Here is a 25,633-nt window from a genome sequence, read left to right on the forward strand (position 1 = left end):
GGATGAGAGATATTTTTTGAAAAAAACACCCATATAAACAGACATACAGCATTCACCAACCACTCAGATGTGGAAAGAATTGCAACAGCCAGGTGCACAGACCAAATTCAAATATGTTACTTACTGATACTACTGAGTGTCTAGGTATCCTTGTCAGAAACCAGGCTATTAAGCAGTCACTTGAGGCAGGCCTGTTCAAAATTAGACATTAAATTCTGATTAATTTTTTTAGAAGATTTCAGACAATGTTTCTCATTTAAAGTAATTGTCAACCCACCTGGGTTTTCAGCACAATTTACATTTATGTTTGATTTTCTAAAAGAGAAATGGATATGAAATAAAGGGGCTGATTATCTGAATCATATTCTAGAGAAGTAATTTATTATGCCTATGAAATTTGAATTTGGAAAGTGGTGTTACTTTCCTGTGACCAAATAATGTATTTATGTAGAGAGAACTAAGCAGAAAAGCTCTCAAAAATTACCTTGGAAGGGCTATCGTGCTGAGATACATTACAATATTAGGACCTACATTACAGTCATAGCTTTAGCAATCTCCATCTCTTACAAATCTATCAGGAGTATAATTATATTCCTGGCCTCTACTTATGTACAGCATGCTTAAAGGAAAGCGTGGGATTTTATTTTATTTCTAATGAAGCACTAAAAAACTGTTGAATTCAGTGAAGGTGTGCCTAATGAGGTCTGTCTGCAAAGAGATATTACTGTAAGAGGTCATTAGGAGACAGCTACCTTGCTTGCATCCACCTTTTAGACTCTAAAGGCAGATATTCTTAGATGACAGTGAGGTTTGTGCCCATAAGCTTGAATGAGATTATGTATTTCTCTCAAAGACTTGATTTAATTTAGTTACAAATTGTTGAAATAGTTGAACTTCCTCTGTTATAAGCATAGTTATTCTCCAATCTAAAATGTGGCTTGCGATACGCAGAAAAACAGACTAAGTTATCTTTGTTGACCTTTCTGATTGTAAAATGGATGAATCTTCTACAGGGCATGTATCATGTTAAGGTTTAAGTGAGTAAACCAAGGAATACAGATATATCAGTAAATGAAAAAAGATCATAACATGGTTTTACTTTGCATGAGAAAGTGGTACATAGGCAGAAAAGGACCTTTTTGTCAAATACTGATTTTAAAGATTAATATTATAATTTAACAAACCATGAGTTTGGATTCACTGGGGCCGGTTCTCTTTAACACCTTTATCAGTGATCTGGACAAGGGGATTGAGTGCACCCTCAGTAAGTTCACAGATGACACCAAGCTGGGTGGCAGTGTCAACCTGCTGGAGGGTAGAGAGGCTCTGCAGAGGGATCTGGACAGGCTGGATCGATGGGCTGAGACCAACGGGATGAGTTTCAATAAGGCCTAGTGTTGGGTCCTGCACTTGGGTCACAACAACCCCAGGCAGCGCTACAGGCTTGGGGAAGAGTGGCTGAAAGCTTCCTGGCAGAAAAGGACCTGGGGGTGTTGATTGACTGTTGGCTGAACATGAGCCAGCAGTGTGCCCAGGTGGCCAAGAAGGCCAACAGCATTCTGGCCTGTGTCAGGAACAGCGTGGTGAGTAGGACCTGGGAGGCCTCACCTCGAGTGCTGTGTCCAGGTTTGGGCCCCTTCCCACAAAAAAGACATTGAGGTGCTGGAGGGGGTCCAGAGAAGGGCAATGAAGCTGGTGAGGGATCTGGAGAGTAAGTCTTATGAGGAGAGGCTGAGGGAGCTGGGGGTGTTTGGCCTGGAGAAGAGGAAGCTGAGGGGAGACCTTATCGTTCTCTACAATTACCTGAAAGGAGGGTGTAGAGAGGCAGGGGTAGGTCTCTTCTCCCAAGCTACGGGCGATAGGACAAGAGAAAATGGCCTCAAGTTGCGCCAGGGGAGGTTCAGGTTGGATATTAGGAAGAATTTTTCACTGAAAGGGTTATCAAGCATTGGAATGGGCTGCCCAGGAAAGTGGTTGAGGCACCATCCCTGGAGATATTCAAAGGACGAATTGACATGGTGCTCAGGAATATGTTTTAGTGTTGGTGTGTGTGTTTGCTTTTTGTGTGTGGTGTTTTTTAGTTGGGTTTTTTTTTAATGGTTAGACTAGATGATCTTAAAAGTCCCTTCCAACCTAGGTGATTCTGTGATTCTGTGAGTTGACTGTATTGCAGTTTCAGTTTCACAGACTTCAATGCAGAAAAATCACTGTGCTTAGAAATGCCCACATTCACAGCGTGCTCTGCCCGGTGAGACTCCTGTGTACCCCCCCAATAAAATGCAAATACCATCATTTCCTTTACAAGCATGCTGAGAGGGTAAATGCATTACAGCTACTTGCAAACTTTATGATATCAGAAACCATTCAGGTACCAAAGATCCAAATAGAAAATAAGACTAGCTAAGCTTATTCAATAGGTCCCATCACAGTGCAAAACCTGATGCTATATCTGGAATAAAAATAGAGTTATATTAATTTTATTTTTGCTAACAATTGATTGGATTTTAAATGCACAAGAATAACTTGCAATATTTTAAATTTTTGGCCTCTTTTTGTTAGTTGTGGGAGTTTTCTGTAGTAGAATTCCTGCTTAGCTCAAATAAACTGGGAAGCTAAAAATACAAGAGATTTCATTCAAAGGCTATGGGAATAAGATGGCCATGGCTTGCCTACGACTCTCTCTGAAAATGCTTTTTGTCTCTGGAGGGATCATATTGAGATGGTTGTGAGTAATATATTGTGGGAGTTTTTCCTTTAACACAGCTGTTAGTTTAATCATGTGCCAAGGATTTAAAACAATTGTGATTTATCAGATAGGGAAACAGAAACTAGATGTCACACTCTGCCAGATTTTGTAGAGATTGGGATCTGGATCGGCATCTTTTTTTATTTGTCATGAGGAAAAAATACACTTCCTATTTTGTTACCTTGTCTAAAATTGAAAAAGATGGGAATGGAATTGGGGTGGAAGTAGACTTTGTACATGGTATCATAGTCCTGAAACAGTAGATTAAACACCAATTGAAATTTTAGGACTAAAGCCAATAATAAAAACTTTGAAATTATCTGCTGGAGTAGAAAATATAATTTTATATTTATATAATTTTACAGTAAAATACTGTTTGACTTTTTCTATGTCAGCCTTTCTTAATGTGTATGTTTATGCGTTATTAAGCTGGTGAGATGGCAGCAGTTTTGGTATCCTCATGCAATCATAGAATCATAGAATGGTTAGATTTGGAAGGGACCTTAAAGATTCTCTACTTTCAATGCCCCTGCCGTGGACAGGGACACCTCCCACAAGACCACGTTGCTCAAAACCCCATCCAGCCTGGTCTCGAACCCCTCCAGGGATGGGGCATCCACAACTTCTCTGTGCAACCTGGTCCGGTGTCTCACCACCCTCACACTAAAAAATTTCTTCCTGATATCTGAGCTAAATCTCCCCTCTTTCAGTTTAAAACTGTTTTGTCTCATCCTATTGCTCCATTCCCTGATAAAGAGTCCCTCTCCATTTTTCCTGTACTCCCCCTTTAGGCACTGGAAGGATGCTACAAGGTCTCCCTGGAGCCTTCTCCTGAAGGCTGAACAACCCCAACTCTCTCAGTCTGTCCTCATAGCAGAGGTGCACCAGCCCTCTGATCATCTTCATGGCCCTCTTCTGGACCCATTCCAACAGGTCCATGATCTTAGGCTTAGGACTCCAGACCTGGACACAGTACTCCAGGTGGGATTTCATGAGAGCGGAGTAGAAGGGGAGAATCCCCTTCCTTGCCCTGCTGGCCAAGGTTCTTTTGATGCAGCCCACGATGCAGTTGGTTTTCTGGGCTGCCAGTGCACATTGATGGCTCACATCAGCGAGCACTCCCAAGTCCTTCTCCTCAGGGCTGCTCTCCAGCCATTCTATCCCCAACCTGTATTTGTGCCTGGGATTGCCATGTCCCAAGTGCAGGACCTTGCACTTGGCTTGGTTGAACTTCATGAGGTTCACACAGGCTCACCTCTTAAGCCTGTCCACGTCCCTCTGGATGGCATCTCTTTCCTCCAACGTCTTGACCGCTCCACACAGCTTGGTGTTGTCAGCAAACTTGCTGAGGGTGCACCCATCTCACTGTCCATGTCTCAACAAAGATGTTAAACAGCAGTGGTCCCAGTAACAGTACGAAGAACAATTGAGGGAGCTGGGACTGTTTAGTTTGAGGAAGAGGAGACTGAGAGGTGACCTCATCACTCTCTACAACTACTTGAAAGGACATTGTAGAGAGGTTGGTGCTGGTCTCTTCTCACAAGCAATTAGCGATAGAACAAGAGGGAATGGATTCAAGCTGCAACAGGGTAGGTTTAGACTGGACATTGGGAAGAAATTCTTCACAGAAAGAGTCACCATCCTTGGATGAGTTTAAGAGTCATTTAGATGTGGTGTTAGAATCACAGAATCATAGAATAATATGGGGTTGGAAGGGACCTCTGGAGATCATCTAGTCCAAACCCCCCACCAAAGCAGGTCTACCTATAGCAGGTTGCACAGGAACTTGTCCAGGTGGGTTTTGAATGTTTCCAGAGAAGGAGACTCCACCACCTCTCTGGGCAGCCTGTTCCAGTGCTCTACCACTCTCACAGTGAAGAAGTTCCTCCTCACATTTAGGTGGAACTTCTTATAATTAAGTTTGTGCCCATTTCCTCTTGTCCTGTCATTGGGCACCACTGAAAAAAGACCAGCCCCATCCTCCTGACACCCTCCCTTTAAGTATTTGTATGCATTGATTATATTCCCCCTAAGTCTTCTCTTCTCAAGACTAAAAGGTGTCGGGGGATATGGTGTAGGGAAGAACTTTGTAGAATAGGGTTGATGGTTGGACTCAATGATCCCAAGGGTCTTTTCCAACCTAGATGATTCCATGATTCTGTACCAACCCCTGAGGAACACCACTTATTGCTGGCTTCCACAAATGCGCATTCTCATTCTTTCTTCATTTTTCCTGTTAGCTGAAATAGTATATGGAAAGGTTACAGGAAAGACCAGTATCATAATCATTTGACTTGAATTAATTGCTATTGTGAACAGTGCTATGGATATGTGAGGGCAAGAAGATTTCTTCACCACTAGAAGGTGAACACTCAAAGTGGGAGCTACAGGTCACAGCCGACGGACATAATACAGAGTATATAGCTTTTGACATTTCCTCCGTTCTCTTTCTTCAGTGGTTCTGTGATCTTTCTCTCTGAAGTATGCGTAGAAGGAAGACTTCCTCACAGGATGTGAGGAGGAAGCATGTTTTACAATCTTCTGGGCCCTTTTCCTTACTGTAACATGTAGTTATGTCTTGCTAGTTTAAAAACAGAAAATGATTAATCTCCGCAGTGCTGGGTAGTTGCTAAGAGAACCCAAGTTTCAAATCCAAAGACCTTGTCTGAGAGTAATTAAGCTGTGAATTTGAGTGTCTGTGGTTATAAAGGAATCAGACATAACCTTCTGTTCTTTTGTGAAACCTGTTAGGAAAGAGTGAGATTTTAAAATCAATCAGTGCAGTTTTACTAGGGCACTTTAACTTAAAATTGGTATAACTTTTTATTTTGTATTTGATGTTTGTTCATACTGGGTTAACATATGCAATGTCCAGGTGCTATTTCTTTTTTTCCCTTTTTACTGTTTATGAAAAATTTCCACTTGCTGTTGAGTTATCCTTTCCACAGGTTTTTTATCTGAAGTCTTCCCACTCACCACTTACTTGGCTCCTTAAGGTGTTGATAAAGTGTACACTCTAGCCTTTCTTTGACCTACGTGTATGAAATTCTGCTAATTTCACTGTCAGAATAAGGTAATAGAAGGACCTGGTGCTTTCGCAAGTAATGGCTAACCTGGCAGATGTCTTATGTAGATAGATAAAGAATAGTTTAAGAAATTTGTGTGACTTAAAGATTGAAAATAAAAAAATAATTAAAGTAAAAGGATAGTAATTATGACTACTACTACTACTACTAATTTGTTTGAAATATATGCTGAGTCAATTCAACTACATCAGTTTAAGTGCTATACAAAATTTACCTGGCAAAAATGTTCCGTTATTGGCTTTGTAGAATTGTCATTGAGCATTCTTAAGCTGGCATGCCGATGTGTTGGTTTATTTGGTTCATTTTTTTGGTAAAACGGTTGTACTGCTTAAACTAATCATTCTGTCAGGCTAATCCTGATGGTTATTGGAGTATAATATAGCAACTGTTTACACATTTAAGAAAAAAAAAAAATTCTGTTATGTTAATTGCCACTGACGTATTAATATGACCCCAATTTTCATCCTTGCTGGTCAAGGACAAAACAAACTCAGGTCTTCAAAGCTGCAATTCAGTGAAACGCTCAAGCATGTTCTTAATTTAACCATACATACTGGGCTGGGACTACTTGCTAGAAGTACACAGATGCTTAAATATTCTGCTGAATGTAGTAACACTTAATTTTAAGGAAATAAGGAGTTTTTTGCTGACTGAAGACCTGACAGATAAATCATTCACCCACCCCGATTCAAGCATGTGGTGCTGTTGCATACACCACAGCTATCCTGAGAACCTCTAGACAGACAAGGATGAGTCTCTGAACATAAGTATTAGCCATGTGACTCATGGTGACGAGAGAAAGTCAAACTGCATGTGCAGTATGAAAAATCTCCGATTATGACAGGCTGCATTAGAATAAACTCAAAATAATCCAAATTTCAGCTGTTATCTTCTTGTTGACACTTTGCCCTCCCCACCCCCCCCTTTATTATTCGTCATTGTCATACAGACAGTCATATCTAATATTAGCACTGTGAGGAAAGAGTCAGATCTTTGCTCCCTGTTCTGAAAAGACCTTAGAATATAATAAATATGTGCTATAAAAATACTTAATGTTATTTTTATGGCTTTAAAATAAAAAGAAAAACAACCCCAAAACCAAAAAACCCCACTCCTCCTCAAGCTCCTCCAATAGCTCTCTTAAACTCTTCTTTTTTAGCTCATGGCAATGTGAGTCGTACATATGGGGGGATTAAAACTAGGGGATCTACCCTATTAAACTCACTGCCTTTAACTTTGTGCAGGTTATCTGATAATTTATTTTAAAAACCCCAACAATAAGACCACAGTGGCCAAGCGTCATGTGCTGCCAACTATCCAAATGGCGTAATTAGTCTCTCTTCTAACATGTATTACTCTTTCAATACCATGAAAACAAAGTGCAGGGCAGCTGGGCACCAGTTAATGCTTCCACTTTCATGTTGATGATTCCCAACAGTGAGAAATCTCTTCTAATAAATCAGATTGTTCAGAATCAACTTTGCCAAGAGATTAGTCTTAAGGATAAAATAAAAGGTTGAATAGTTAAAAGACAATTCACTTTACATCAGAGTTATTGAGTTATACCATTTCACTTTAAAATAAAACTTGTCTTTGTGTGTTACCTATTCTTTAATTCTGTTCTACCTTTTCCCCTTCCGTGCCACCCCAAGCTAGACTGCCCTAGTCTGTCTGTGCCTTGCAAAGGAAACTTCCTTCCTCACTTCCTGTGACTGAGTACTTGAAATCAGATGGTACTGGAGAAGCAGGAAAGGCTCCTGCCTTCCTTCTTCCCTTTGTTTCTTTCTTCTTTGCTAATTTATTTCATAATCATATCAAATGTATTCTCTAATTATCAAACATTTTCTTCTGGTTGCTTACATCTTTTCCAGTCTCCTGAAGGCATATTGGTTATACTAAACCAAAAACTGTGTGAAATATTAAATGGGTTATCTACTTCCTAGATTTACGGCAAATATGAAGTCTAAACAATTACATTACTATGACACTAGTAATTTGAAGTATGCCCCTCACCTACAGTACTTTCTTTTGTTTGCATTCACAATTTCAAAGGTTTTGTTCTGTCAATTCTGTCAAGCACTCTTCTTTCAGAGTGGTTTGTCTAAGGTGCAGGCTATGTGCTTGAAAAGAGACTAACTAGGCTAACCTTCAAAGCGTGTATTGAGATAAAACCAGAACAGATGTGAAGATCAGATAACTTGAATCATGTTAATTTCTAGCTTTATCAGAAATAGGATTATTTTATGTACTATTCTACAAACAAAATCTCTTTTCCCAATCTCTTTTCCCAAATGCTTGCAGTTTGCATAAGGAAATCTAGGTTCAGAGCAAAAGAAAAGGTCACCCACACAACTACTGCAAAAAAGAATGGCTGCCCTGATGATATTGATTCTACTTGGTTTTTGATTTTTGCATATTGACACTTTTTTATTTATTTTTGAGAGCCGAACCTTTTGAGGATCAGCCAGTCCAGCAAAGGTGGTTAGCATGTGTTCAGCTTTGACCTAAGTGGGAACATTTATCTGCTTGTTTTACAGAGAGCTAAGTGGTGTTCTGAAGTATTGGCTGAATTCAGAGCCTGTGCTCATTCTTTTTGTGAATTTACCTTTTAGTTTCACTAGTGAGAAAATCAGATACTCTGTCAAAGTCTGTCTTTGTTTTAAAAAAGAATAAGCAAAGTTTTCTGTCTTTGTCATGCTATTTCAGAGCTTGGCTTATAAAACAAGGCTGGAGATTGAGGTTAGGCGCTACAATATTTTCTGCTGTTTAGTGTGACCTAATAAAAGTGCATTTTCTTATAAACATGGCTTCCCCTTTTTGCTGCTTTTCCCTGTAGATAACGTATTTTGTACGGTTGAGGCTGTTTTTATATGAGGCTGACTCAATTTTTTTTTTTTTCTTACATGTGAAATGTTTTGTATCAGATATAGAACAGTCTGTATCCTACCAGAGGAACTGAAAATTAAAACGGTCTTTCATGCTGAGATTGAGGTAGTGTTTCTGTTCTACCTCTTTACTTCAGTCCTGGAGCAGAGCCTGTGGATTCAAATTTTTCCAGCATTATACCTTTCTGTCAAGTAGAGCTAAAAAATAATAATTCTATCTATTTGAGACAGCGTGTAGTCAGCTGTCACCATATCAACAAGTTTATACTTCGGTTGCTTATTTTGATTGGATCCCAGTTATGTAGCATTAGAGAGCAGATGTTCCTGGTGTAATCTGATAGTAATTTTTACTCTATTTTCTAATTTCTAGTCAAGGATAGATGATTTGATGAGACCAAGGCCTCTGTCAAACCTCCACCCTACTCTACCTCAAGCTGATCCCTTGACCTGAAAGAAAGAACAAACAGTTCTGCAGTAAAATTGTTTCGTTGTGTGCTGTACCTTAGTTGTATTTAGATTAATACAGAGCACCAATAAGATCACTTTGGATGGTCTTTTTTACCCTTGATAAACTTTGTCTATGGTTGGAAAATAATTTTATAGCACACATATTTTAAGAGAAAATTGAAATAGAAGCTTGTTGGCAGTAAAAAATTATGGTATGGTGAAAATATTTGTAACAAGAATTGAGATGTAAAGGGTAGTAAATGAGGAAGTAGAGCAAGAAGAAAAGATACCAGTAACAAAGCTGGTACTTTACTGGTACCAAATTTTGTAATTTAAGAATTTGTCACAAGAAAAAGTTTTTGCATATATGAGTAGTTATCTAATTGGAATTAGATACTGATTTATCCCTGAGATGCAATTAATTAATGGGTCTTGCTTCTATTTTATGTTGTTGTTTGTTTCTTAACTGTCCCAGATCGTGGTAGATAATAAAAAATGTTCTGTACGTAGGCCTTTTTAATTCTGTAAACCTCTAAACATTTTGTGCAGTCTATTGGTTAGACATGAACACAGGCACATAGACCAGATGGCATCATATTTCTCAGACTAAGTGCAAGGAGATCAGGGGACTTGTTCATATTAATCCATCCTCTTTTGTCAATGCTTTAATTGTTTTAATTATTTTAATTATTTTACAGAAGTTGTAATTTGTGGTTTTAACAGTCCTTTTAAAGAACTTGTGAATAAATGTATTGTGAATAGATGTTTCGCTATCTGTATCAATACTTTTGTCATGGATTATGATGGTAACCCTGCCTTCTTCCTGAAATGTTAGGTGCTGTATTGGATAGTTAATGAAAAATAAGCAAGTACTATAGGCAGTTTTGTTATGTCTATGTATAACTGTGTCCTTACCTTCCTTCTGGTTTTGTAGGGCACAATGACTACATGTGTCCTGCTACCAACCAGTGCACCATTGACAAGAACAGAAGAAAGAGTTGCCAGGCTTGCCGACTAAGAAAATGCTATGAAGTGGGAATGATGAAAGGTGGTATGTACACAGCAATCAACAAATCCTCAGTGTCTGCCTTCCTGTGTTTTAAGTTAATTGGACAGCTGATGTGGTTCCTAAAGGAGGAAACAACTGATTTTATTGAGTTGAAGTTTATTAAATCAAAGAGCAATTCAATAAAAAGTAAAACCTCCCAAATAAATGTTATTATTCTTAGGAATAATAGGAACATTAACTTCAGTGGAGTTAGGATTTTTTTGTTAACATTTTTAATTCTTTTTTTTTGGTCTTTCATGATCGGCTCCAGATAAGGACGAATGAAACTTAACCTGAGATTTTGTAGAATTTTGCAGTTCAGTGTTGAAAGCACTGGTGATCTCAGATCAGTCCATATTCATTAAAATAAACTTCTGAATATGTACTGTTTGTATTGTGAATTCTGGAAAGGAAAGTAAATTCTTCTATTCCAGTACTATACACATATTTTGTATGCAAATTAATTTCACCCAACCATATTAAAGGCTCGCTCATTTTATAAAAACTGAGATAAATGTCACTGTCTTGGAACATACTTATGTAATAATGATGTCAGAGAAGAAAAATCAAACACTGAATAGTGAAGCTGAAGGGAAATACCACTAAATTATTTCATTTATATACACAGTGTTTAACTTTTGGAAACAAATTAGAAATATATGACAATACTAAACAATTGCTACTGTGTGTACTTAGATGTAAGATAGTTTTCATGAATAACGATACCTGCCTTTCTCCTCTGTGTTACAGTACCTTATGTTTGTCAAAAGCAGACAGGAGTTAACTATTTTTAATCCTTTTGAATAAGCCATGCTCCTAAGAATTAAGAATATTTAAGAACAAGAAATCATAGTTTCACATTTGCTCTAAAGCAGAAGAAAACCTCTTTGTTGCCTACTAAAAATTTCAGATTGTTTTTATTAGTGAAGAGTAATCACTGGCTTTAATGAAGCCTATATCTGTAGGAAAATTTAGCAAACTAGTAAGTGCTTAGAAGAGAACTCTGCTTTCATGAGACTCCATCTGGAGTACTGTGTCCAGGTCTGGAGTCCTAAGCAAAAGAAGATCATGGACCTGTTGGAATGGGTCCAGAAGAGGGCCACGAAGATGATCAGAGGGCTGGAGAACCTCTGCTGTGAGGACAGACTGAGAGAGTTGGGTTTGTTCAGCCTGGAGGAAAGAAGGCTCCAGGGAGACCTTACAGTGGCCTTCCAATGTCTAAAGGGGGCTACAGGAGACATGGGGAGGGATTCTTTATGAGGGAGTGTAGTAATAGGATGAGAGGTAACAGTTTTAAACTGAAAGAGGGAGATTTAGATTAGATACCAGAAATTAATTCTTTAGTGTGAGGGTGGTGAGACACTGGAACAGGTTGCCCAGAGAAGTTGTGGATGCCCCATCCCTGGAGGTGTTCAAGACCAGGCTGGATGGGGCTTTGAGCAACGTGGTCTTGTGGGAGGTGTCCCTGCCCATGGCAGGGGCATTGAAAGTAGAGGATCTTTTAAAGAAAAATATAAAAAATATAATATTCCGCTATTCTGTCCCCAAAATAAGGAAGAGAGACCATTTTTTAAAAGTATTTTTGGCAAAAATGTTCAACTTCCTATTCCACTTAACAGAATGGCTAGGTGCAGTAGCAACCGGCAGTTCAAAAATAGTCAATGTTGTGGGTTTTGGGTTTGGGGTGGGTGGGGCTTTTTTGTTTGTTTTTTTAATTAAGCTCACAATTTACAAACAAGGAGATCAGGTGCATAGTTTCTTCCTGCTCCTAAAAGACTGTTGATAAAGCACTGAAGTCTATCACTGGTTGATATGCAAGGGTTTAAGAACATTTATTTTATGAAATCTTGGAAAAATTTCTCAAGATCCCTCAGTTGCAGGTCATAAATCTGGCATGCCTGTGCATGAAGTATTCAAACCAGGTAAAGTTAATGTAGGATGAAGTAAAGCATTTAAGGTTCTGCTGGAATCATTACTGATCCCATATTATCCATTTATCTGTGGGAGAAAGAAAACTTTTTCTCTAGGTAGGACTTGATAATTGTCACATTTCTCTCAGATGAAGTTAAAGATTAAGTGAATATTCTTGGTGTACCATCTGATTAACTTTTAAAGTGTTAACTTGTAATGTTTCAAAATATTTTTGGTTGTTTTTTTTTTGTTTTCTCTGAGGAGATCTCTTAAGCTTTTCTGTTTTAGTAGATCTCTTATAATAGTACTTTTCTTCCACATACTTGAGTGTAGTAAGTACACGTAGTGCTGTGATTAACCCAAGGTCCACATTTTTCTCTAATAATTCATAGTTCTCTTGATTGAATATTTTAATTTAAATAATCTCCTTTGGTTCATATTGAAGGCATTAATTACATCATACATTTGAAAAATATTCAATTGTGTCATATCCCACTTCTATATCTATCTCCACAATTTGCTTATGATGATATACCTCTTAGACGTAGTGGAAAACAGCTATAATTTATCTTTTCTCTAAATGTAACCTCAGTTTTCCTGCTGCACTAAATTAGTTGAGGTTTCTTAATAAATTGTCAAAGCTGCTAACTTGTGACTTTTTTCTATCATTTAACTTCTGAGCAATACCTGATATTACTTATAGAGTTTCAATAAATATGTAGAAAGGTAGATAAAATCTTGATTAAATGTCTCTGGTTAATTTAAAACATAGGTTATAAGCTATAGTTGCTGAGGTTTTTCTCATAGAAGGTTACTTGCTGCAGCATAAAAAAAGTTCATATATATTATTTTTAATAGAATTGACACAACTGAAATATGGTTTGGGGGCTTCATTCAGAAAAAAAGCAGGCTTCCAGTGGCTCTTGCGCTATGCTGTAGGAACATTTATTTGTGAGTTTCTGTGGAAATTTAATTTTTTTCATCCAACTGCTCCTTCATCTTTTAAAAACTTCTTTCAGTACTGAAGAGTTATTTTCTTTCTCTCCTCTTATGTTTGCAAGTGTTTCCTTCTGCATCTGTTACCATGCTGCTTTGAGAGACAATCTGCCAGAATCTCTGCTGATGTAGTCAGCATCTGAGGCAGAATTTACAGCTGTTATATTTTTTCCAAATGCTTCACCCTCTCTTTCTGAATAAGCCAAAAGGACCTTATTATATTCTTAAATTATATGTTATTATTTAGTCTGTGCGCCCTTGTTTTTATGTGTGGATAAAGTGCTTACAAGGAATAAGCTCCTTGTCATCTCCCTCTTTCTTCTTGTTGAGTAGCAGAGAAGAGTAGCTTTGGTTTTGCTTATGATCCACTGATGCTTTCTTGAAGATTGCTTCTGTTCTGCTTTGGAGAAGTATATTCCAGTTTACTATTTCACATGATGGGGTATCCCAGCTTCCAAATGGAGCTTTTACAGCGGTTGCAATCCTGAAGCTCCAACCATGTGTATGGTCCAGGTGATCTCTGATCCAATACAGACGTAGTTTTTCATTTCTTCATTGCTTTAATGGCTTTCTGACGACTTGGCTCCAAAAGACCTTATTCTCTCAAACTATAAGTATCTTATTTTTATTGTTATTTGTTAGTGAAGTATTTTTCTACTGTGCTAAATGAATGGGAATTTCCACTTACTAGCATTCTTCCCCTCCTTTCACATGACAAGGCAGATTTAATATCAAGTGCTCTGTGGGATCGGAGCAACAGACTGGTAGTGGAATCAGTGACTATGGCAAAAATTTGCAATAACATTAAATGTCAGATCCTTAATGAAAAATCAGTTATTTGCTAACTGATGAAAGATCAGTAGTTGTAGTCCATTTTTAGCCACCCCGAGACCTTCTGTCAACTGTCGAATGTTGATGACTTCCCAACCTCGTCATAGGAAATGGGGCAATGAAGGATTTGGGTACTAGAGTGCTAGATCCAGATGGTGATACAACCAGGGTCATTAACTGTCTTTAAGCAGTCTGAAATGTCATGTTGTAGAGAGAAGATTCTGAGTGTTGTTTCTTGTGAAGCCCACATCCTTCAGTGTTGCCCTATCTGTATCAGAGAAGCCTTCAGAGATTACTGTGATACAGCCCAGGGATTTAAAGTCTGTGCTTGCCCTAACAGTGTGTCATAACCACATGCCAGATGCCTGTAGAAATGTTCATTAACTTCTAGTAATTGGAGTCTAGAGACTGGAGGCTTTCAGTTTTTCTTTACATTCTCTTGAAGTAGTTGCCCACCTGTAACCACATGGGAATTTGGTCTGGTTCAGTCTGACGATGTTATTGAAGTTTAAGACAAATTTTTAAAGGGAAAGGAACATTTGGCAAATTTGCCATCCTCTTAGGGAAGAACCTTGCTGATATTTGTCTTTAAATGGAGAGAGCTATGCTTCCTTGCTGAATGCTGTATTTATTCATGCTAAAAGGCTAGAGAGTTATAAAAATCATTCTCAAAAGCAGAGGTAAGTCAATGTCTGAAGCAACCACTCGAAGGGCTCCAGACTTCCTAGTTTTCCATGTAATTATCTTTTAATGAAATACTATATTAAAAATAGAAATTGGTGAATGAAGGAAGACAGATCAACAATGTCAAACTCTTTTGGTTTGTCTGAGGAGAACCTTTATGATATTTATTAGACATACTGTTCTGTACTCAGCCAAAGAACTGTGTAGGTGGGGCCTGATAAATGTATGAGGAAATGTACATTTTTAAGATGTAGTTGATGGGCTGAAAGCATGTACTGAAGCAACACTTGAAGCAAAGTTTTGTGAATTTGGGACACCTGGAAAAGAAGATTAAATTGAAAGCAGACTTTTTAGTGAAATGTTTCTTTTTCACATTGTAGGCAGGTAAAGCAGATTGTTGTCATTGAATTGTCCCAAAATATAATATTCCGCTATTCTGTCCCCAAAATAAGGAAGAGAGACCATTGTTTTAAAGTATTTTTGGCAAAAGTGTTCAACTTCCTATTCCACTTCACAGAATGATCTGGCTAGGAGCAACTCTTGTCAGGTCTCTTGTCAGGACACCTGCTCAAAGCAAGTTCAACATTTTAATTTAGACAAGGTTTTTTAAGACCTTTTACAGCCAGGTGGAAATGGGACAACCTCTCTTATGCTTATTTATATGCTATAACTAACTAGTTACATTTTTTTTTTTTTTAATGCTGTGGAATTTTTGATGTTATATTCTTGAACATTTGTTTGAGATTGTAAAGCTAATTGTGTTTGTGTATTTGTTTACATTTTCTTTTTGTCCTTGACATACTTAAAAATTCCTAATTAGAAATTGTTTTGATTGTAGTATTACTTGGGAATAGATACAGCAATGACAGTCCTCATTTAGATTGCTGGTTAATTTTAAATGAAGTTTAGGATCCTTGCTGTGTCTCCACCTCTGTCTGCCACTTGTTCATACCACAGGCACCTCTGTGCGTTCACTGGTTTTGAGCAAGCCTATGCATATCAGACAGCTGGTGTCTTCTCTTTGCTGAGCTTGAGAAATTTCTGGAGTACTAGAGTTCTGGTTCTTTACTTCATTAGGCATTTACAGTTCAATTCTGGCACTGTCAGTCCTGATATATCAGGCCAAATAGCTTCAACACCCTAATTAATCTATCTAATTTCTAAAATGTAGCAGTTACAATATCTTGCTGTCTTTGAGAATTATACTAATGGGGTCCTACTCCTAAAACTACTTGGCTTTTCCAAATCATGGTTGATGTATGGTTCCTGTAAAGGCTTTATTGTGACCCCTGAAATGTGTATGGCTTCACTGTAACTATCACCTAGAAATGGAGCTGCTGCTGTACTTACTGTAGCCAAAACTTAGTATGATATGCTCAGGACTGTCAGCACTGAAAGGGATTCAGTTGAATGATGGATTAATTGAACTTTTCTTTCTTCATCTTCTACATGTCCTCTGATGCTTTTTAAAATATGTGCTATGAATGCCAAAGATTGAATGCCAAAATGCAGATTAGGATGAACGATGTCTTGCACCTTTGTCTTTAATTAGTAGATCATTGGTTCTAAAAAAGTGAGTTATGAATTGTCATTAGAGACCCCAAATGACATTTTCCTGCTTGTTAACAGCATTTTTTTATCACTAGGTCTTTAAAAACTTTACATGGAAGACCAGTTTTATGATCTGCCTTGTAGCTGATAGGAATATGGGGACACTGTGACATGCAATGTGACTTGTTCACTGAGAAAACTGGTGGCAGAACTGGGAGTTAAACCAGAATATCTGAATGCACGCCCTGGGCTTTGCACCTCCCCTCCGTGGCTTCTTTCTTTCTCTCTCAGCAGAAGGTAGTCCTGATTATAGAGGAGAAAAAAGCCCCAGTTTGGAAAAGGATGAGAGATATTTTTTGAAAAAAACACCCATATAAACAGACATACAGCATTCACCAACCACTCAGATGTGGAAAGAATTGCAACAGCCAGGTGCACAGACCAAATTCAAATATGTTACTTACTGATACTACTGAGTGTCTAGGTATCCTTGTCAGAAACCAGGCTATTAAGCAGTCACTTGAGGCAGGCCTGTTCAAAATTAGACATTAAATTCTGATTAATTTTTTTAGAAGATTTCAGACAATGTTTCTCATTTAAAGTAATTGTCAACCCACCTGGGTTTTCAGCACAATTTACATTTATGTTTGATTTTCTAAAAGAGAAATGGATATGAAATAAAGGGGCTGATTATCTGAATCATATTCTAGAGAAGTAATTTATTATGCCTATGAAATTTGAATTTGGAAAGTGGTGTTACTTTCCTGTGACCAAATAATGTATTTATGTAGAGAGAACTAAGCAGAAAAGCTCTCAAAAATTACCTTGGAAGGGCTATCGTGCTGAGATACATTACAATATTAGGACCTACATTACAGTCATAGCTTTAGCAATCTCCATCTCTTACAAATCTATCAGGAGTATAATTATATTCCTGGCCTCTACTTATGTACAGCATGCTTAAAGGAAAGCGTGGGATTTTATTTTATTTCTAATGAAGCACTAAAAAACTGTTGAATTCAGTGAAGGTGTGCCTAATGAGGTCTGTCTGCAAAGAGATATTACTGTAAGAGGTCATTAGGAGACAGCTACCTTGCTTGCATCCACCTTTTAGACTCTAAAGGCAGATATTCTTAGATGACAGTGAGGTTTGTGCCCATAAGGGAACTGTCAGCTTGTTCACACTGTTTTCCTTTCATGTACTTTGGCCAATGGCAGTAGTGGCACCAAAGTTAATCTGGACTGAGTCCCAGAGCTCTTATCCAGCAGTTTAGTAAATCCCTCCTGTATTAGGACATTTGAGAGACGCTTTTGGTTTTCCAGCCTCTTCAGCTCTCACCTCAGTTTCAGAGAGGCTCTCCTACTCCCATATAAAGATTTTCTGGCATTGAAAAATTTGGTTTCTTTCTTTGTGAACACTGGTGTAGAGGATTTGTGTGGCTTCTCTGCTATGGTCTGTTCTCTGCCTGCTCCTTTAATATTCTGATCATCAGCCAGGCTATAGACTGTCTGGCTTTCTGAAGGATGCCTTCTTATTTATAATCTCTTTTACTTACCACATTCATTTAGTCTTTTATTCTCAAGCAGGGTTTGTTTTACCAAACACCAGGTATTTCTTCTCTCTGGGAATTCTCAACATAATTCTGATGAGGCAGATCAGTCTCGAAGAGTAACAAAATTGTTTGGAAGAGAAGGTGTTTCCAAGCACTTTTGAAATACTCCTTTGACAAACTGACAAAATTATAGGCTGGTAGTGCTAGTGCAAGGCTCTGTGTGTATATAGATGTGTCAAACGTCTCTTATCATCTGGGGTCTGCTGAGCAGAACTGTGGACAAAGAATCTCAGGTTCAAAGGTTGCTCCAGACAGGGTAAACAATTTACCGATCACTGTTCCCCAAATGAATCATAGATCCATCTTTTTATTGTCCTCTTTCTTCCAAAAAAAATCAAAAGTAATTCCTTTTCCTTTCTGCCATGATTTGCCACAAACTATTGATTGCTACACGGGGTTTTAGTATGGTTCCTATGCCATCCTCACGCTCCGACTTTTTTCCTCCAATTTATTTACGAGCCAAATGTCTTAATTCTGTAATCCTGTTTAACCTAGGTGCTGCAGTCTTTTCCTTTGTATAAGGCTGAGGCTGTCCTTTCCCGTAACATTTCCACCAGCCCTGTCCTGAACCTGGTCCTCCTAGGAGAGGCAGCAGCTGTGTTGGTGCAATGGAAAAGTCTGCATTACCAGGAAGCCACAAATAGGGAAGAAACTCTTCAAAGATTTCATTTCTGATAGAACAGTTTCTAAGAAGGAGCTTCTTCTCTGGGTTAAAAGTTTCTTATTTTGCAAAATAGTTCCAGTAAGACATAAAACGCTGATGTGAATGAGAAGCTATTGCTTATATGCTTGCTGCCTAGAAACTGAACTCTGGTTCTCCAGTTCTGGCACTTAGCTTGCCTTTATGTTTTGACTTGTCAAGTTTCCAAATCTACTTTGTTTCCAACTAGTTTAAATGCTTCAAATGCCATCCGAATGCCTGTCAAGTACAAAGTAGAAGTTAAATTGTAGAGCACTGACTATTGCAAGGATTTGCAGAGTGCTGCCCGTGGACCATTAGTGGTAGAGCTCAAAGTTATGTGTCAGTGACTTTTGAGCAGTAATTGCAATCTTGTGCCCATGGCCAGGGCAGATGCCATTATCACCACCTGAGTGAACAGTAGTGAAACATTTTACATGTCATTTACAGGTTTTCTAAGCTGTTAGGAGACAAAAAAAACAGATATTGTGATAGGGATTATTTTTGTCTATGATTTGAGATGTCCTGACTAATTAATGTTTAGTCCAACAGCATGCTGCTTCTCTGATGGTACTTTTCAAAAAGCGGGCAAGGGATTTAACAGTTCATGTATTTATTTCCCTGGACTTCCCTTCTAAACCTGGTATCTTCCTGTAACCTAAGAAAGTAGAGAAGCTAAAATGCAATTGGAGTGAATATGCTTTCCTTGCAGCAGTAGGAAACTACCACATTATTCAAATCATGAATGTATGTAAACACTAATTTTAAAACCATCTTCTACTATTTTATTAAAAAGCCTTTCTATTGTCACTGAATCACAATGTGGACTGTATCTAGAGATAACTCTGGTTTTTGCATGCATCAGGGCTAGCACATGCTAGAAAAAGAAAATTTTTTGCGGTTCTAGAGTTTTAGATTGAAATGTTTGTTAATACACACATGCATACCAATGTGAGATGGGTAAGCTTTACCAATGATGATTGAGGCATTGTTTTAAATTTTCTTGCTTGTTCACTGTGTGATTTTAAGTTTTTGTACATTGATTTTAACATTTTTGGGTTTTTTGAGAAGTTAAAATCATAATGAGTAAAGAAGCCCTGAGATTTTCAGGTGAAAGATATCAAAATGTGTTCTAATAACAACATACCTGAGATCTCACAGATTTATCATGGCTACAACCTATGACCAGTTACATTTTTTGCTATTTATATTATGCTTGTGTTGATATATGATATAACAGCTATAGAAACTACTAAAAGCAAAATTTTAGATCAATGCAAAAATAGGAATTTTACTGCAGAGCATATATTAAAAAAATAATATTAAAAAACCCCCCTAAATTAACAGTATGCCTCTAATCTGTGTTTCTATAAAGAGACACAAGTGACTTGTTATTTCTGTCAAGGCATTGCCCATGGAAACAGGTAAGGATTAGAAAATATATCAAAAAACCCTCCTAAATTAACAGTACGCCTCTAATCTGTGTTTCTATAGAGAGACACAAGTGACTTGTTATTTCTGTCAAGGCATTGCCCATGGAAACAGGTAAGGATTAGAAAATTATTCTTTTAGTACTTTAAAAATCTGTAGTACTGTATAAACTCAGCAAGTGCAAAGAAAGGACGCAGTTAAAATTTTTGGAGGGAAAAGACACATGGATATACTGGCTGCTATAGCCTAAAGCACATTTTTTATTAAGATAGACTTATTTGTTTCAGTAATTAACCTGAATGGAGTACATTGCCTCTGCAAGTGTATAATGTGCTGAAAAATTATGCAGGCAGCAATGAGAATTACATTCCAATCCAGTAATTATGTCCTGATTTTTAAATGTATCCTAGAAGCATTTAATAATCCCATTCCCACATCAGTTCAATTGTCTTCCCCTCTGCAGATCTCCATCAATTCTCTTTCTAGCTGTTTCAGTTTATCTTTTCTGCTTTTCCTGTGAACTTATAGGTGCTAGAGCCTTTCCAGGGCTACAAGGAGAAGCAACAGAGGAGTTACTTGAAAGCCGGGTGTTAAATTAAAGAAGTTTTCCCTTTTCTCCCTTTATCCTGCAAATATCAGCTCCTGAGGTTGGGTGAGAGTTTTCACCAGTCAACTTTCTTTTCCCAAATATTCTCTCAGGAATCAAACCAAAATCTTAATTATACATATAGAAAGCATATGTAGTAACAGGTGAAATTCTTTGTTTATAAAATGTGAAACAAACCCTTCTACTTCCAATAGACATTATATAGGAATTTCCAGGATAAAATACTGTCTCGTTCCACTGTTTGGACCTGGAATTCTGAAGTCGAATGTACCACCATTTCTGGTTGTGCATCATGGGCTTCCAGCACCTGTCCTGGAGGGATTACTGTGCTTTTGCATGTTTATTGACAGAGAGTTAAAAACAGAAACTGTCTCAGAAGTGAATATATTTTTATGGTCCAGCTACACAATGATAATGAACTTCTAGATTTCTTTAAAGAAGGTGGTGATTTTAAATTATCTTAGTTTCATGTCGCTGTAAGGTTCTTCTAAGATAAACAGCACTGGACTAAGTCAGTTTTACTGAATGGGATATTCTGAGAAAAATACTACAACCACAACATCTTTACCAGTTATCATGATGCAAGAGATAGCGTGCTTGCCTGAATTCACAATTTGTGCAATTGCATTCTGCCTACTTATGTTCTTATATAAAATGAAGTATTTACATCCTCCCCCAAACTAGAACAGTGTTGTCAGGTGACGTGTGTGTCACGCAGTGACAGCTACAATTTAATTGATGGAAAATCAATTTCTGTGTATGATATGTACAACCATGATGTATATTAATAAAATATATTAATAGTCGATTAAAGTTGCAAAGTGAAATTCTCAAATGTCAGAAAATAGAGAAAATATTGGTGTGACCTATATTGAACCACCTTATCGTATGATCTTATTAGTGTCCTGCACCCTCCAGAAAATTCCAAAACTTTATTTCTGTTGCCACAGTTAAATATGTACCTTGATACTAGTAACTGATTTTGCAGATTGTTTGCAAGGTGAAGCACAGAGATGCATTTGAAACAGAAACTTAAAGAAAGTCTAAAGTTTTTTAGGTTGTGGATGTTGCTCAGGGCTGATGTCTCACCTTTTCTGAGGTGATCCAGGAGGTTGCACATCAAGGAGTTAGTGTTCTTTGTGAGGCTGAGCTCCACATGTAAAATGCCTGAATTCACCGTGATTGATGACCACCGATACAGTGAGTCAAAAAATGATGTGCTGAAAATCTGTATACTAAAATGCAGTTAGAGGACTAGACCTCTGTAGAATTTTGGGGTAGATTTCATTCCAAAAATATTGGGGAATGCATTAAGCATGCGATTCACCTGAGAGTTTTAGACTTCAAAAAAAGGTACTATTTGTAGTAAGTAACTTTACTGTAGTTTTTGCTTGCAGCTGTCGGAAAGCTGTTTGGAACTCCAGCACAGCCGAAATGGAGTGTGAGTGTGAAGAGAGTGTTAAGAGATGAGTTAATAAACAGGCTGCAAGTGAATATATTTTACAATGACAGGCAGATGAAGTTTCCATATTAATACCCACCCCTCTTGTGGGCAAGCAGAGTCAATGTTGTGCGTAAGGAAGAAAGAGAAGATGAAGGTCTTCTGGATTTTTTTTTGTATCATGTCAATTAAAATAGCACAGAAAGTGTTCCAGATAGAAGGTGGGTGTTGCAAACAAGACAAAAAGCAATAGCTGTTGTGTTTAAGATTTCCAGAGTAGTGAACAAAAAGAAGGACATAAAAATATCTTGGCTGCTTCAGTTTTGTCAAATAACTATTTTTTTTTCAGTCTTAGTGCCAAGAAAATTTTATTGGGTTTTATCAAATTTGTTTCCATTTATTGCAAACAAAAAACATTTTTGACTTGACAAATATTCCTACAAAATTTCTAATAATAAAGAAATTTAAGAATATTATATAAAGGAGTTAATATCTTTAAGTAGAATAGAATTTGAGATTATATGTATATCTTTAAATCTAAAATGCATAATTCTGTGGTTCACATAGAGAAAAGCAAATTTTATTCTGCCAGTTCTCCTTCTCTTCTTCCTGTAAATATTCTTGAATATTTTATATAATACTGAAGGTGTAAAGGAGAAAATTCGTTCTTTGCAGTTTATTTATTATTTATTTATTATTTAGCAATTATTATTTTTGTAAATAATACAAAATTAATTTTTGTTCCATTTTAATCACATATTGGAAAACCCCAGTGAAGTTTTTCATTTGGTTAACGTTACCTCCACTGTCATTATGCAATTTTATTGCTGATCAGGTTTTACTGACTGGAATATATAATTAATCAGCAGTTTTGAAACCTCCATATCTAAAAGGCTGACTGAATTTACATATGAAGTTCTATAAAATTGTCTTTGAAAATCTTGGCTCTTGAAGCTTTAAAACTCAAGTGGAAATTATTTTAGAGCTTTTGCAAGAAACATAGTACTTCCATTTTTGGTAGAATGTTGCTTTTCATAAGCACTTGGCATTTCAGGTTCCTTTGTTGGCTGAACTGTGGAATCAAAATTAATGCATTCATATATTTAAAAAAAACTTACAGGATCATTGCACTTTTGCCAATGAAACTGTAGCTTGATAGAGTTGTCTTTCTTGGAATTAGTGACTATGCATCACTATTATCTCTTTTTAAGAGAGATAAATTTGACTAAGCTGATGGAGATTTGGAGGCACTTGCATTTTTCAGGGAGATGTCACTCTTATTTGGTCCAAGAAAATGAATAATAAAATCACTGTGTTGCTCGTCTATCGAGGGGTTAGAGTTAGTAGTAATTTCTGTAAATCTCTGATGAGTATGATGCTTATACAGATCATTCTGTGATCATAAAAGCTGCTGATGTGTTGCAGAAGGAATGCATACTTTTACTGATTTTTTTTTCCTCACATGTGGTCTTTACAAAATCCAGTGTAAGGTTACTATATTTGGTTGATTTGTTGGGTTTTTTTAATCCTGAAATTAAAATGTAAAAATAAATTTGTCTGGGGCATCTCCTCCAAACCAGTTATGTTCAACTTTGCTGAATACACCGCTTTTTTCAAGGTGAAGAAAAGACAGTGGAAAGCTTGCAGACAAATTAAAAACAAAACTATTGTTCTTATTTAGAATGTAGTTGATTTGTAAGCTGCTAAATGTGCTTACATTTGCCACCTTCCTCTGCTTTGTGAAATTCTTATGCATCCTTGTTTTACTTAACAAGGCAGGCCTGGAATAAGTAAAAAACAAAACAAAAAAAAAGTCCTTTCTGATCTTCCAGTAATCTATGCCATGGGGACTTAAATCAAAGGTGCCTTACTTGTGTTTATTAACCATTAATGTATTCCTTCTTCATTAAATTTGGCCGACAGTTTTCTAATATATAGCAGCTTCTAATCTATTCACACATTCAGCTTTGCTTCTGCATGTGTGAAAAAGAAACTCTTTTCATCTGTCCTGAACCTTACATGGGGTAGTTTCATTTGATACCATCTTGTATTAGAAGAGAAGTGGGAGCGTTTGGGCTTTATTAATCTTCTTGCCACTCCTGATCTGTATCTGACTTGCAGGCCAAGTAGACAGTCAATTTAGCTGTTTCTTGCACCAAACTTGGTTCACACTTAGGATCATCTTGTCTTTCTCTTATCCCTTTTTTTTTAGAGGGTTTTTTTTTTTTTTTTTTTTTTTTTTTTTTTTTTTTTTAATGGGAAGAACAGAACCGCACAGTGCTCATTGTAGTGTGCTTCATGAGTTAATAAAATCTGATTTATGAAGATGCTCTGTCCTCCCTCCCTCTCTTAGTAATTTCTAGCCTTCTATTTACTTTCTAAACGAACTTATCTGATGTTTTTATAGTATTATTATAACCTTAAGATCTTGTTTTTGAATTATGTCAGTTCTGAGTCCATCTATTTATGAGTATGTTCAACAGTACAGCCCCAAGGATACTTTTAACACTTCAAAAGGAAACTACTAGATGAGCAACTGTAGAATTGGGGATGTGAGAAAGTTAACAAATGCCTTAGTGTGCATGATTCATGTGGTTTTGCTCAAATGATTATGTCTGTGTGTTTCACAGAGCAATTTTAATTCAAAAATATTACATTGATAGAAAGCATAAAGCAAAAATACAGATAGAGCACGCATGCTATTGAGTATTGCAATGAAGAAAGCTACCAATGAGAACAACACTAGGATGACATTTTGACAAAATAAGTCTTCTCCTTAATTGTAAAAATCTCCTCCTCCTCTCCTAAACATTTCAGTGGTACAAAAAATTGATCTTGCTGAATGAAAGACGGGAGCAGCAATGCACTTGAGACTTTTGGCTTACAAGGAGTTTAAAGAATGGAAAAATGTAGAGAGGTTAAGTAGTAGGAGTGATGAAAGATTTATTGAACTTGCTTTATCTGGAAAGATTAATAGAATAGAATCAGGAGGCCTACTAGATTTTGAATTAATTAGACTTAAAAGTGCTTAATCTTCAAGTACTAATTCAGTGAAAAAATCACCATATTCAGAGAAAGGCAAACAGATCAAGAGATCTCTGTTCCTCTGAAATTGAGAAAAGACACCTGCTGATATGATCCAACATTTATATGAAGGAATATTGGATGTGAGATGAAGATGTTGCTAACAAATACTGGGAATCTAAAGGCTTAAACTTTTGTGGTGTGAAAAAAGCTGAGCAAAGATTGTATTTCCCACTCCCCCACTGGTCAGAAAGATGTGTACTGATTACTTGCAAGTGCCAGCAGTTCTCAAAGCTTTTTTTTTTTTTTTTTTATAAATAAATTGTTCTGTCTTCTCTGTTGCTTGAATCCTTTGCCTCCTTGTCTATAGATGATGTTTCTTTTGGTTTTCAAAGTGGAACTAGTGCTGCTTTTCCACATTGCATGAGAACTCCAGAGTAAGCCCCGTCATTACCTTCTCCTCATAGCTCAGTTTCTTGTGTGCTTTCCTTATTACATGCTTGTACCTCGCCCCCACTTGATGATTGATTTAAGTTTTTAACTCAGCCTCAAAATGCTTGTGCCTCCTCCACTCAGAGCCAGACTTAATCTTCCCTTTATGGTTGGAGTCGACATGGGCTTTATCATTATGTTTTTCTTGTAACCTTTCCACA

The 25,633-nt window shown here is 37.2% G+C and overlaps 1 protein-coding gene across 1 annotated transcript in view; it reads left to right on the plus strand.

Annotated features, from left to right (window-relative positions):
• ESR1 (estrogen receptor 1) overlaps positions 1 to 25,633 on the plus strand; it is a 129,093-nt gene that overhangs the window by 51,073 nt on the left and 52,387 nt on the right. The window lies entirely within an intron of this gene.

This window comes from Calidris pugnax, unplaced genomic scaffold (genome assembly GCF_001431845.1).
Source record: "Calidris pugnax isolate Ruff unplaced genomic scaffold, ASM143184v1 scaffold24, whole genome shotgun sequence".
In the NCBI taxonomy this organism is placed as follows: Eukaryota; Metazoa; Chordata; class Aves; order Charadriiformes; family Scolopacidae; genus Calidris; species Calidris pugnax.